This window comes from Carex rostrata, unplaced genomic scaffold, assembly GCF_964058835.1.
Source record: "Carex rostrata unplaced genomic scaffold, lpCarRost1.2 SCAFFOLD_39, whole genome shotgun sequence".
Classification (NCBI taxonomy): domain Eukaryota; kingdom Viridiplantae; phylum Streptophyta; class Magnoliopsida; order Poales; family Cyperaceae; genus Carex; species Carex rostrata.
The window spans coordinates 392,501-397,500 of record NW_027601187.1 but is presented as its reverse complement, the minus strand read 5'-3'; positions in this window follow the sequence as shown (position 1 = coordinate 397,500).

The window sequence follows — 5,000 nt, the reverse complement described above, 5'->3', positions numbered from 1 at the left end:
TGCGGGGCGCCTCCACGCTTAGGCACCCCGCTCAACCGTGTTTCGCCGGCTTTACGGATGGGGATTTCAACCCGCTCGGTCACTGCGGGGCGCCTCCACGCTTAGGCGCCCCGCTCAACCGTGTTTCGCCGGCTTTACGGCTGGGGATTTCAACCCGCACGGCTACCCGCATCGGTCTTACGGGCGCCTCCACGCTTAGACGCCCTGCCCGAACGTGTTTCGCCGGCTTTACGGCTGGGGATTTCAACCCGCTCGGTCTCTGCGGGGCGCCTCCACGCTTAGGCTCCCCAATGAACCGTGTTTCGCCGGCTTTACGGCTGGGGATTTCAACCCGCACGGCTACCCGCATCGGTCTTACGGGCGCCTCCACGCTTAGACGCCCTGCCCGAACGTGTTTCGCCGGCTTTACGGCTGGGGATTTCAACCCGCTCGGTCTCTGCGGGGCGCCTCCACGCTTAGGCTCCCCAATGAACCGTGTTTCGCCGGCTTTACGGCTGGGGATTTCAACCCGCTCGGTCACTGCAGGGCGCCTCCACGCTTAGGCGCCCTGCTCAACCGTGTTTCGCCGGCTTTACGGCTGGGGATTTCAACCCGCACGGCTACCCGCATCGGTCTTACGGGCGCCTCCACGCTTAGACACCCTGCCCGAACGTGTTTCGCCGGCTTTACGGCTGGGGATTTCAACCCGCTCGGTCTCTGCGGGGCGCCTCCACGCTTAGGCGCCCCAATGAACCGTGTTTCGCCGGCTTTACGGCTGGGGATTTCAACCCGCGCGGCTACCCGCATCGGTCTTACGGGCGAAACTCCACGCGGAGTCGCCCTGCCCGAACTTGTTTCGCCGGCTTTACGGCTGGGGATTTCAACCCGCTCGGTCTCTGCGGGGCGCCTCCACGCTTAGGCGCCCCAATGAACCGTGTTTCGCCGGCTTTACGGCTGGGGATTTCAACCCGCGCGGCTACCCGCATCGGTCTTACGGGCAAAACTCCACGCGGAGTCGCCCTGCCCGAACTTGTTTCGCCGGCTTTACGGCTGGGGATTTCAACCCGCTCGGTCTCTGCGGGCGCCTCCACGCTTAGGCGCCCCAATGAACCGTGTTTCGCCGGCTTTACGGCTGGGGATTTCAACCCGCTCGGTCTCTGCGGGGCGCCTCCACGCTTAGGCGCCCCAATGAACCGTGTTTCACCGGCTTTACGGCTGGGGATTTCAACCCGCGCGGCTACCCGCATCGGCCTTACGGGCAAAACTCCACGCGGAGTAACCCTGCCCGACCGCTTTTCGCCGGCTTTACGGCTGGGGATTTCAACCCGCATCGGTCTTACGGGCGCCTCCACGCTTAGACGCCCTGCCCCACCGTGTTTCGCCGGCTCTACGGCTGGGGATTTCAACCCGCGTGGTCCGTGTTTTTCGGTAACATATTCGTGTTCCTTGCCCCCGACGGGCCGTGTTTTTCGGTAACAAAATCGTGTCTTTTGTCCCCGCTGCACCGTGTTTTTTGCCCCGCTCAACCGTGTTTTTTGCCCCCGCTCAACCGTGCTTACTGCCCCCGCTCAACCGTGTTTTTTCGGTAACATAATCGTGTCTTCGGGTAACATAATCTTGTTTTTCGGGCCATTTTACACCGACGGAGGCACCCACAGGGGCCATGTACACCCCGCTTGGCATGTACATGAGGGGCTGCCTCTTCCAAAAATCCTTCCCCCCTATAGGGGAATATGCATTTTGGGTCTCCAGCCACGCCCAGGGTTACCACCCCCTGGAAATCCCCCAGGTTTACCCCCCATTTTATGTGGATGCATAGATTCAGACCGCCCTGCTCCACCGCTTTTGGCCATTTTTGCCCAACGTTAGCCGCTTCGGCGTGCCGCTGGACTGTTTTCGGGCCTTTTTCACCGACGCTTGGCCGTATCCGCTTAGTTTTCCCCAACGCTTGGCCGCATCCGCTTAGTTTTCCCCCGCTGGACTGTTTTCGGGTCATTTTTGCCCAACGTTAGCGGCTTCCGCTTGCCGCTGGACTGTTTTCGGGCCCTTTTTCACCGACCCTTGGCCGTATCCGCTTAGTTTTCCCCAACGCGTGGCCGCATCCGCTTAGTTTTCCCCCGCTGAACTGTTTTCGGATCACTTTTGCCCAACGTTAGCCGCTTCCGCTTGCCGCTGGGCTGTTTTCGGGCCATTTTTCCCCAACACTTGGCCGTATCCGCTTAGTTTTCCCCAACGCGTGGCCGCATCCGCTTAGTTTTCCCCCGCTGAACTGTTTTCGGGTCAGTTTTGCCCAACGTTAGCCGCTACCGCTTGCCGCTGGACTGTTTTCGGGCCAATTTCCACCGACTCTTGGCCGTATCCGCTTAGTTTTCCCCAACGCGTGGCCGCATCCGCTTAGTTTTCCCCCGCTGAACTGTTTTCGGGTCACTTTTGCCCAACGTTAGCCGCTTCCGCTTGCCGCTGGACTGTTTTCGGGCCAATTTCCACCGACTCTTGGCCGTATCCGCTTAGTTTTCCCCAACGCGTGGCCGCATCCGCTTAGTTTTCCCCCGCTGAACTGTTTTCGGGTCAGTTTTGCCCAACGTTAGCCGCTTCCGCTTGCCGCTGGACTATTTTCGGGCCAATTTCCACCGACTCTTGGCCGTATCCGCTTAGTTTTCCCCAACGCGTGGCCGCATCCGCTTAGTTTTCCCCCGCTGAACTGTTTTCGGGTCAGTTTTGCCCAACGTTAGCCGCTTCCGCTTGCCGCTGGGCTGTTTTCGGGCCAATTTCCACCGACACTTGGCCGCATCCGCTTAGTTTTCCCCAACGCGTGGCCGCATCCGCTTAGTTTTCCCCCGCTTAACTGTTTTCGGGTCACTTTTCCCCAACGTTAGCCGCTTCCGCTTGCCGCTGGGCTGTTTTCGGGCCATTTTTCCCCAACACTTGGCCGTATCCGCTTGGTTTTCCCCAACGCGTGGCCGCATCCGCTTAGTTTTCCCCCGCTGAACTGTTTTCGGGTCACTTTTGCCCAACGTTAGCCGCTTCCGCTTGCCACTGGACTGTTTTCGGGCCAATTTCCACCGACTCTGGGCCGGATCCGCTTAGTTTTCCCCAACGCTTGGCTGCATCCGCTTAATTTTCCCCAGCTGAACTGTTTTCGGGTCACTTTGTCCCAACGTTAGCCGTTTCCGCTTGCCGCTGGACTGTTTTCGGGCCATTTTCCACCGACTCTTGGCCGTATCCGCTTGGTTTTCCCCAACGCTTGGCTGCTTCCGCTTAATTTCCCCCAGCTGAACTGTTTTCGGGTCACTTTTGCCCAACGTTAGCCGTTTCCGCTTGCCGCTGGACTGTTTTCGGGCCATTTTTCACCGACACTTGGCCGTATCCGCTTAGTTTTCGCCAACAATTGGCTGCATCCGCTTAATTTTCCAAGCTATACTGCTTTCGGGTCAGTTTTGCCCAACGTTAGCCGCTTCCGCTTGCCGCTGGGCTGTTTTCGGGCCATTTTCCACCCACGCTGGCACCGACGGGGCCATGTACACCCACGCGCGTGTACATGAGGGGGCACCCATTTTTGAAAACCTTGCCCCCCTATAGGGGAATATGCATTTTGAGGCTCTAGCCACGCCCAGGGTTACCACCCCCTGAAAATCCCCCAAGTCAAAATCACCCATGTAAAATATTCAAAAAAATCTCAAAAAATCACAAAAAATTTATAAAATCAAATAAATTCAAAAAAAAAAAAAATTTCAAAAATTCAAAAAAAATTCAAAAAATTCAAAAAAATTCAAAAAAATTCAAAAATTTCAAAAATTCAAAAAAAGTCCAAAAACCCAAAAAAACTTCAAAAATTTCAAAAATTCAAAAAAATTTCAAAAAAAATTTCAAAAATTTGCCCCGCTGAACTGTTTTCGGGTCACTTTTGCCCAACGTTAGCCGCTTCCGCTTGCCGCTGGACTGTTTTCGGGCCAATTTCCACCGACTCTTGGCCGTATCCGCTTAGTTTTCCCCAACGCGTGGCCGCATCCGCTTAGTTTTCCCCCGCTGAACTGTTTTCGGGTCACTTTTGCCCAACGTTAGCCGCTTCCGCTTGCCGCTGGGCTGTTTTCGGGCCAATTTCCACCGACACTTGGCCGCATCCGCTTAGTTTTCCCCAACGCGTGCCCGCATCCGCTTAGTTTTCCCCCGCTGAACTGTTTTCGGGTCACTTTTGCCCAACATTAGCCGCTTCCGCTTGCCGCTGGACTGTTTTCGGGCCAATTTCCACCGACTCTTGGCCGTATCCGCTTAGTTTTCCCCAACGCGTGGCCGCATCCGCTTAGTTTTCCCCCGCTGAACTGTTTTCGGGGCACTTTTGCCCAACGTTAGCCGCTTCCGCTTGCCGCTGGGCTGTTTTCGGGCCAATTTCCACCGACACTTGGCCGCATCCGCTTAGTTTTCCCCAACGCGTGGCCGCATCCGCTTAGTTTTCCCCCGCTTAACTGTTTTCGGGTCACTTTTCCCCAACGTTAGCCGCTTCCGCTTGCCGCTGGGCTGTTTTCGGGCCATTTTTCCCCCACACTTGGCCGTATCCGCTTAGTTTTCCCCAACGCGTGGCCGCATCCGCCTAGTTTTGCCCCGCTGAACTGTTTTCGGGTCACTTTTGCCCAACGTTAGCCGCTTCCGCTTGCCGCTGGACTGTTTTCGGGCCAATTTCCACCGACTCTTGGCCGTATCCGCTTAGTTTTCCCCAACGCGTGGCCGCATCCGCTTAGTTTTCCCCCGCTGAACTGTTTTCGGGTCACTTTTGCCCAACGTTAGCCGCTTCCGCTTGCCGCTGGGCTGTTTTCGGGCCAATTTCCACCGACACTTGGCCGCATCCGCTTAGTTTTCCCCAACGCGTGCCCGCATCCGCTTAGTTTTCCCCCGCTGAACTGTTTTCGGGTCACTTTTGCCCAACGTTAGCCGCTTCCGCTTGCCGCTGGGATGTTTTCGGGCCATTTTTCCCCCACACTTGGCCGTATCCGCTTAGTTTTCCCCAACGCGTGGCCGCATCCGCT